Source organism: Polistes dominula, unplaced genomic scaffold (genome assembly GCF_049000335.1).
Source record: "Polistes dominula isolate Pdom_NZ unplaced genomic scaffold, Pdom_raw_medaka scaffold_35, whole genome shotgun sequence".
Taxonomy (NCBI): Eukaryota; Metazoa; Arthropoda; class Insecta; order Hymenoptera; family Vespidae; genus Polistes; species Polistes dominula.
In genome coordinates, this window is record NW_028300968.1 from 2677501 (window position 1) to 2687500 (window position 10000).

General features: G+C 22.7%; 1 protein-coding gene across 5 annotated transcripts in view; it reads right to left on the reverse strand.

The window, feature by feature from the left end:
• Positions 1–9078: 9078 nt before the first annotated feature.
• Drep2 (DNA fragmentation factor-related protein 2) overlaps positions 9079–10000 on the reverse strand; it is a 20226-nt gene continuing 19304 nt past the window's right edge. For all 5 annotated transcript variants that reach the window (XM_015327460.2, XM_089173303.1, XM_089173304.1 and 2 more), the window contains one exon: positions 9079–10000. This exon is cut by the window's right edge and continues 7378 nt beyond it. The gene's annotated coding sequence lies outside the window, so the exon portion shown is untranslated.

The following is a 10000-nucleotide window of genomic DNA, read 5'->3' on the forward strand; positions in this document are numbered from 1 at the left end:
AGAAAAAAAATTCCCCAAAAAACTCTAAAGTACCAAGTTGTACTTTTTAAAGCTCTACTAAAAAAAAAAAAAAAAAAAAAAATAGTAAGGGTACTACTAAAAAATAGATTTATAATAAATAATGTTATATGTGTCACGTATTTTCTTTTTACCTCAACCTTACCTTAACCAACCTTACCTTCTTACTTTTTTTCATTGAATATTTTTTTTCTTGATCCTGGGTTTTGTAACTTTAATTCGTTATTACATTATTATTATTATTATTATTATTATTATTATTATTATTATTATTATTATTATTATTATTATTTTGTCGGTTGTAATAGGTTAAAACAAAAGAATTTGGTACTGTAGGACCAAGGAGGTATTACGGTAAGCACAACAAAAGCCATTTCTACGAAACGTTGGTGGATATTTTGTACGAATTTCACGTACCACCCAACGTATAAAACTTTCAAGACTCTTCTCAGTAAGAGAGAAACACAGAGAAAGAGAGAGAGAGAGAGAGAGAGGGTAAAACCGAGAGCACGAGGAAGCGCACTTTGCGCGTTCCACGTTCAATGGATTATTTAATGAAAAGCATTTCGCGTGGTGAACTACAAGCGATTCCTTACGCCCCCAAGACGATACAACGTCCTTGGGGGTAAAGGAAAAGGAGGAAAAAAAAAAGAAAATTCCGTAAAGGTACACGAGTCCTCGATTATTACCACACCCCTCGTGTTTTCTTTTTCAAACATTCCAACAACCCATACCTTTATCTTCTTCTTCTATTAAATTCACCTATCTCGTTATCATCAATGATTCATTTTTTTATTTTGCTTTTTTATATACATTTGTGTTCCTTTTTTTTTTTACTCCTTCTGAAATCTTGTTTTTCTTTCTTCATTTTTTTTCTGATTTTTACTCTTGTTTTTTTTTTTTTTTTTTTTTTTTTCAATAGACAAAAATACGACGACCCAGTTTTTCTGTTACTGTTTTTAAAAACGAAAGGTCAACCCACAAAGGATCGTGTGAAATTTAATCAAAGATTTAATATTGTAAATAATTTAAATGAGTTGTCAATTTGAATTGATAAATAGAAAATATTGAGAAAATAATAATTTAATTAAAATTATCTAACTGCAATATTTGTAATATTTTGTAATAATTAAAATCTTAATTATAATTATTAAATAATATTAATTTTCTAATTATTTTAATTTTATATTATTATATTATATTATATTAATTTTATTATTTTATATTTTTATTATTTAATTTAATAATTTTAATTTATTATATATTATTTAAAATTATTATATATAATATATAAATTATTTATACTATATTTATTAACTAGTATAGATAATAACTAAATATATATAATAAACTATTAAACTACTAAAAGTAAACTATTAAAAAACTAAATAATAATTATTATAATATATTTTAGATATATATTACAATATATTATATTAATTACATACACCAATATACACCCATAAGAAACATTTGCCACGGTCAGACGAATAATAGTCTTATACTACTGAATCTTTGTGGAAAAAAATTTCGTGTAACTTGAAAAACAATAAAAAAGAAATAATTATTATAATATATTAAATAATTAAATAATAAATAATTAAATTCTAATAAATTATATATAGTAATATTCTATATTACCATATAGAATAAAAAAAGAAGATAGTAAGATGATGTAAAAATGGTTGAGCTAAGAAGTTCTAGGTCTCTGCTCTATGGCTACATTTTTTCTTTTTCTTTTTTTTTTCTTGAGGTTGATAATGGTAAAATCACTGGGTGTGCAATCTTAGCCGACAATCAATTTACTTGAAAACGGGTTTTCTACGTTGGCGATTTGCACATAGATAACGCGTTTCAAAATGGGGGAGAAGGGTGTTCTCTCGAGTGTGTATGTCTAGATAGATAGATGAGGGTGGAAGGGAAGGGGTAGAAAACACGTCTATACCGAAAAGGGCTAAGTTTTGTGAAAATGACTGACGGTAGGATTATCAGATCGTACGAGGGTGTAAGAGAGAGAGAGAGAGAGAGAGAGGAGTTCCTTTTACTCTTTAAGTATTAAGTCTTCAAGCAAGCAAGCAAGCAAGCACACCAGTTTCTCGTTGAACACTTTAGGCTTACATAATTTCGTGGCTGGCCGCATTAAAACCTCGTTCAAAGTTTTCCTTTCCTTTACAGGGTCGTAGTAGGTCCCTTTCGTTCCTATTACACCCTTCGTTTCTACTACCCTTCGTTCCTACTACCTTCCTTCGTTCCGTTCATTCGTTTGTTCGTAAACAAGAGAAGAAAATTAGCTTGACATTAAATATCTAACCCCCTATCCACCCTTTACTCACCCTACGTCTTCATCCCTTGTTTTTATTCGTTGCTAAACTTTGTTAAAATATTTTCTTTAGTTAGTTTGAGTTTTTAGTTAGTTATGAATGGAAATTAAATAAGAAACATTTAGTTGTTTTCCAATATTTGTGTATGAGTGTGTGTGTGTGTTTCATATTATTTGTAGGTATTCATAGAATTACGCAATAACTCTGTATATTGCTATTATTAGCTGTATATTGGTAGAAGTAGTAATAATATTAATAATAATAATAACAACGTGGGAACGAAGCTCTATAGCGATAGGTTACGCCCAAAACTTTCATCATGGTAAAGAGAAACTATTTTACAATGGTTATTTTATTAATTTTGTTAACGAGGATGAATCATAGCAAAGAAACGATAACTAGTTTATAGTAACTTAACGAAACACAGTTTTCTTCTCCTATTTATCTTTATCTGTAAAATATAATTATACTTATAATAATATATAACAGGGTGTTTTTAAAAGCTTTTTTTTTGCAGTTAAACAATCTCAGTGTATCCGAAAAAATTATTGTATAATTTTATTTTAATTAAATAGGTGAATACAGAATTGTATTGACTCTGTGTATAGAAAATTGTGAAGAAAAATAAAATACAAATTTATTAATAAAATTTATAATAAAAATTAATTAATTATTTAATTTATTGTTCCTATCTATACCATTGTAAAATGAACTAAAATTATTTTAAATAATAATGTATAGAAACATTAAAAAAAATTGATAACGTTGATATTTCTTTTACAATAAATTTTCGTCTGACAAATTTTAAACAAATTCCCTTAAATTCTTAATTGACAAAATAATTTTTAATATTTAAAAGAATAAAAAATGAACCCCTAATCACGATTAGAAATTGAAGAATTTAATTTGAACATTTATAATATTTAAATGACAAGTTAGAAATAATTTTATGTTTATTATAAGAAAATATTTATTTTATTGTCATGAGAATGAAAAACGTTGACCATAGTTTATCCAGAAAAACCCATTGGACATCCCATTCGTGCATATCTCCTGAAACTAGTTTGATGTAAGATAAATTCTTAACACCATTGTCCACGTGTGAAAAGTGAGATGTTCCATTGTGTGAATATACATCCATAAGAAACATCTGCCACGGTCAGACGAATAATAGTCTTATACTACTGAATTTTGGTAAAAAAAAAAAGATATTTCCTATAACTTGAAAAACAATAAAAATAAAATCTGAATAAATTATTATCTAAAATCTAAATGAAGATTTAATAAAATTTAATAAGAATATTATTTATATTTATATAAAGTAGTAGAATAAATCAAAGTCAAATGGAAATTGAAAGAATTTGTTGAGAATTAATTACGATTTTGTATAAAGTAATAACAACCTGGGAACGAATTTCTATAGCGATAGGTTACACCCAGAACTTTCATCATGGTAAAGAGAAATTATTTTACAATGGTTATTTTATTAATTTTGTTAACAAGGATAAATCATGGCAAAGAAACAGTAACTAATTTGTAGTAACTTAACGAAACACAGTTCTCTTCACCTATTTATTTTGATTTGTATAATATATTGTAATACAAATAAATAATATTAAATTTATAATATTAAATTATAAATGTATTAAATAAATAAAATAAACATTTGTATATATATATATATATAAAACAATTTAATTAATTAAATTAATTATTTATAGAAATATAAAATAATAGAACAAATCAAAGTCAAACAGAAATTAAAAAGATTGTTGAGAATTAATTATGATTTGTTTCAATGCAATATTAGTAATAATAATAAATTATATTTTTTAAATTATAAATGTAATAAATAATAATAATAATAATAATAATAATAATAATAATAATATATATATAATAAAACAAATCAAAATCAAATAGAAATAAAAAAATTTGTTGAGAATCAGCTACGATTTTGTTCAATGTAATATTAGTAATAATAATAGGAAAAAAATGGTTCCATTTTAATGGTTAAAAAAATTGTCATACGTCACTCGATTAGATGGGTTAATTTATCCCAGGAATAATATAAAAAGAACATGTGTGTGTGACATGTTACCATGCAAACACGTTGATTTCTTCCTTCCTTGTCAGATTCTGCTTCTGCTTCTTCTTCTACTTACATATGTGTGTATGTGTTATATTATATACATGTGAGTTTTTATACATTTGTTTGCGTAGAATGATGATAATAGAGTATATATATATATACTATAACATTATGAGTAGGATCTAATCGTACTGTTTTTCCCTTTTTTTTATTTCATCGTCATTTTCCTTGTCATTGTAGAAAAAGAAGGTGAATAAGAAAGACACACATACATATACATACATACATATACGATTTTCTGTTTTGCAATGGAGAAGTTTTTGCTGTTAATAGAAAAGAAGAAAAAAAAATAATATTTCTGGGGAAATAATAACGTATAACGTTTCTTACTATCTTGGAAAAATGTGCCCGATAGTCGATGACGTAGTTCATACTCGTGGATGACGTCAAAAGAATTCACTTTTGCAATGCACTCTCTCTCTCTCTCTGTTGCACTTGTTCAAGAAATTCACAAAGATTATATATCTGTCTCTATCATTTTTTCTTTTTTTTCTTTTGTAAATTGTTTAACTGTCCGTTTAAATAATTATTAATTATTTTTAATGTTTACTGTTTCATTTTGTTACTGTTTCGTTTTGTTTTCTATATTTTTAAATAATATTGTAATATGAATATGTGTGTACGCATAATTATAAAAGTGGACTAATTGTAAGTTAAAAGATTAAAAAAAATAAATTTATCCAATTTTTTGATACAGCACATTATGAAAATAATATTTTAAATAATATTATTATTTTAATATTAATTAAAAATGAATTTTATTTGTTAATTATAATGAAATTTATAATTAAATTTATAATAATTAATTATAAAAATATATATTATTATATAAATATTATATAATTATATTTATTAATATTTATATAATATTTTATTAATTTATTATTTATAAGTAAATAAAATAAATATAAAATATTTATTATATATTTTAATATATTATAAAAATTTAATAATATTAGTTCTGATAATAGTATTTAAATAATTTCAAATACATTTTGTAATTAAATAATAAAATAATAGTTTTAAACCAATTAAATAAATTCAACATAATTTAAAAACGATATTATAAAAAAATAAATTAGATAATATTTGTTATTTTAATATTATATTAAAAAATTCATTTATAGTGTTAAAATAAAAGATACATGACTTAGATCATTTTCATAATTATGTGCATATACATATACAATAAACTTTTGTTTTATATGTGTGTATGTGTGTTACGTGTGAATTATCAAAATGACGACGTGAAACTATTCACATGTTGTCCCATATGCAAATTTCATTTGAACGTATTACGATACACGATATTACGAATTTATGTTAATATATATTTTATATATTATTTAAGTATGTATATATGTATATACCGGATGAATAAATAAAAGTATATATGTTTTCGTATATTCTCTATGCTTCATTGCGAAATATTGTAATCAAAAAGACACTTTGTTGACAACATGAAATTTAACTATGTATATTTGTGTCTGTGTATGTATGTATTTTTCTATTACTTTAAAAAAAATATTATTAAAGCTTTTCTTTTGATCGTAATATCGTTGAAATAATATTCCATTGAAACTCCATTTTTTCATCATTTATTTTATACGTCAAACATACAAAATAAATGATGAACGTTTTTTATACTTGAACGTTTCTCTATATGGGCATTAAGTTTTATAAAATATGTTGTCAATCGATAAATCATAATAGAAAAGTCATATATAGTATATATGTATATTATATTTTGTATATGTGTATGGTATGACTGTATAGATATATGTTGCTATATGTCTGGTCGTATTGAATCTGGGAAAATGTCAATTAACAAGAATAAATTTACACGTTATCGCACAATGCTTGCTCGATCAAGCAAAAATGAATAATAATAATATTTTTAAACTATTGACTTTTTTATATTTTATGACAAGTAGTTGATAGATTCCTTGTGTGTCATGTTGTGTCTAAATTTAAGTACAATTTTTTTTGTATATTCGCATTATTTGCTTTTTTTATGTTTCACATTCTTTATTCAGATTGCCAAAAAAAAAGAGAGACGTATAAATAATAATTTAATAAATAAATAAGTTAATATTTAATAAATCTATATATTATATTAATTTAATAAATAAATAAGTTAATATTTACTACATTTACTTATTATGTTAATTTAATAAATAAATAAGGTAATATTTACTAAATTTATTTATTATATTTATTTAATAAATAAAGATTCTAATAAAAAGAAATTCATAAATAATAATTTAATATATAAATAATAATATTTTAAATAATATTTTAATAAGAAGAATAATGAATATTTAAAAAATTATATTATTAAAAATATTATTAATAAATATATTAATTGTTTTTTATTATTTTATAAATAATAATATAAATAATATATATTTATTATAAAATTATAAATATTATATATTATTTATTATTTAAGAAATATATTAATAATATTTTAATAAAAAATAATAATAAATAAAATTTTTAATTTTTAATTTAATTATATTAATAATAATAATAATAAACATATTAATATAATATCATATTTATTATATAAATTATTAAATATATTATTAAAAATTAAAAAAAAATTAACAAAATAACACAAAAAAAATTAATAATAATAATAATAATAATATTTGTAGAAAATAAAACAATTTTTTTCTATTTTTTTTTTATCATCTTAAAACCTCAAATAAAATAATAATCTTCAATAAAAATCTTATCGTTAATATTCCTCTATTTTTTCTTATTTTTTTTAACTTCAGTGATGTCTTTTTTACTTGTTTTATTTCGTCTTCACTCTACCACTCATTTATTTCTTTATTCATTTATTTATTGATTTATTTATTTACGTATAGTAGGTACATTTCGGCTGCATAATTATCCGTATTTTCAAGGGGAAAAAAACAAATATTATTGAAATTTATTTTTTTTTGTCTGTTTCCTTTTAAACACCGTTATTCAACGTTTATTATTTATTCGACGGTACCGCTAAAACTGTTTCATCTCTCTTATTTTTTTTTTTCTTTTTTTTTGGTTTCTTCTTTACTCTTTTTTTTGGCAGATTTAAAAGCTCGCGTCACAAACGCCGAAGATAAGTAATAGTAGTAGTAGTTAGTAGTAGTAGTAGTAGTAGTAGTAGTCACCAAGATCAAATGATATCCCTGACTAAACTGCTGCTTGTGTGTGCGACAGGGTTCACCAACCTCTCTCTCTCCCTCTCCCTCTCTCTCTCTCTCTCTCCCTCTCTCTCTCTTTCTCGTTGAACAACCATCAGTTTTTTTTTTTCTTTATTTTTTTCTTTTTTTTTTTGCAATCGTGTAAACTAGCAGTCGTGTAAAAACATTCTCAGAGTAACATTAAATTTAATTTTTTTTTCCTTTCTTTTTTTTTTTTCTTTTGTTTAACGTTTATCTATAAGCTCACAAAGTCAGTACACGAATCAGATTAAACCAACACATATACGCGTTAGATATCTGACGTTTCTGACACACCACTTGTTAATATTGGTCACTAAATTGTTCATGTTTTTTTTTTTTTTTTTAATTGTTTTTTTATTGTTTTTTTTTTTTTCATTGCATCGAACTCGTGTATATTACATACATACATACATTCATACATATATAAATATATATATGTTTGTATGTATGTATAAATATGTATGATTTACAAGTAAAACTATGTATATATATATATATATATATATATATATATATATATATATATACGTGTTTATAGACTATAAATTTGTTTATTGGCAATTACAGGTTCTGAGATATTTTGTTTGTTTGTTTTGTTATTTTATTTTATTTTTTTATTTTTATTTTTGTATGATTATACATATATACATATATATATATATAATCATACTGTTTTAATATTATTTACATTATCTCACGGATTAATTAATTTTCTTGTCATTTTATTTTTATTTTTATTTATTTTATTTTATTTTTTTAATTTTATTTTATTATTCACTCGGTAAACTTAATTTCAATCACTCTTATCTTCCTTTCTTTCCCACTTTCTTTCTTCATTCAACATGTAATTGTGTATATTATATATGTATATATTTATATACCGTGTATTTAATAATAATAATATATATATATATTATATATATAATATATATATGTATATTATTTTGTAACGTGATAAAACGTTATTAAAAAAGTCAGTACATCGTTTCGTAATGCTTAAAAAACCTTAATTTGCACTACAATAAATTTTTTTTTTCTTATGTTTCGTTTTGACAGTGCACAGTAGGATTGCAAATATCGTGATTTACTTTTTTACCGCAATAGTAATATCGTGTATATGCATCGTTTATATATATATATATTTATATTTATATTTATATGTGTTTTTTTTTTTATGTATAATATCGTAATTAATAGTGTGTTCGTGTACGTATATATGTATATGTAATATATATGTATATATATATAAATGAATAATATAATAATTTATGTATACAATTCAGCAACTTCTCGTGCAAAGGGAAGACCATTCGAATTTTTGTTAAAAGCCCATTCTCATTTTTTCTTTTTTTTTTTTTTGATTTACACCTTTTTTTTTATTTTTTATTTTTTTTATTTTTCTTACCTCGTGTGTAATCCTTACCTTTCATAATTTTTTATGATTTTTTATATTATGTTAATTGAATTCATATTAGGTGAACTTGAATTAAAGATGAACTTTGCAATCTTTTTCTTTTTAATTTTTTTTTTTTACTCTCAAACCCACCCAACCTTCCACTCCCCCCACTTCTCGTATTTTTATTTTCTTTTTTTTTGTTATATTTATATTTATATATTAATTGATACCATATTAGGTGAACTTGAATTAATCAAAGATGAACTTTGCAATCTTTTTTTGTTTTTTTAATATTTTTTTACTCTCAAACCCACTTACTTCCACTCCCCACTCCTCGTATTTTCTTCTTTTTGTTATATTTATATTTATATTTATATATATATAAATATATTTATATGTTTACACATATAATACACGTGTATGTCTCTTTCTCTCTCATCACGATTTTCTATACGTGTGTATATGTGTATACATATAGATATACGTACGTGTATATTTTTGTGTATGTGTATATATGTGTGTGTTGTATATGTGAGTGAATATTTGTCGTATTTAACGATTACATCGAGTGGCGGTTACATAATTTTTTCTTCCTTGTTTATTTTTATTTCTTTTCTTTTCTTTTCTTTTATTTTATTTTATTTCATTTTATTTTAATTATTCTTTTTTTTTTTATTTATTTATTAATTTCTTGTTCTCATTAAGAAATAGTTAAAGATTATTGTAATGCGGTAATGCAGATACACAGAGGTAATCAAAATGCGAGGTTGTTTATGCTATATCTTAAAAACCATTTCCTTTTCCTTCCTTCAATTTACCTCTCGAACTTTTATTTTTTCACACCCAGTATATATTCCATATTTGTTCAATAATTTTTGTGTATTTTTTGTATTTT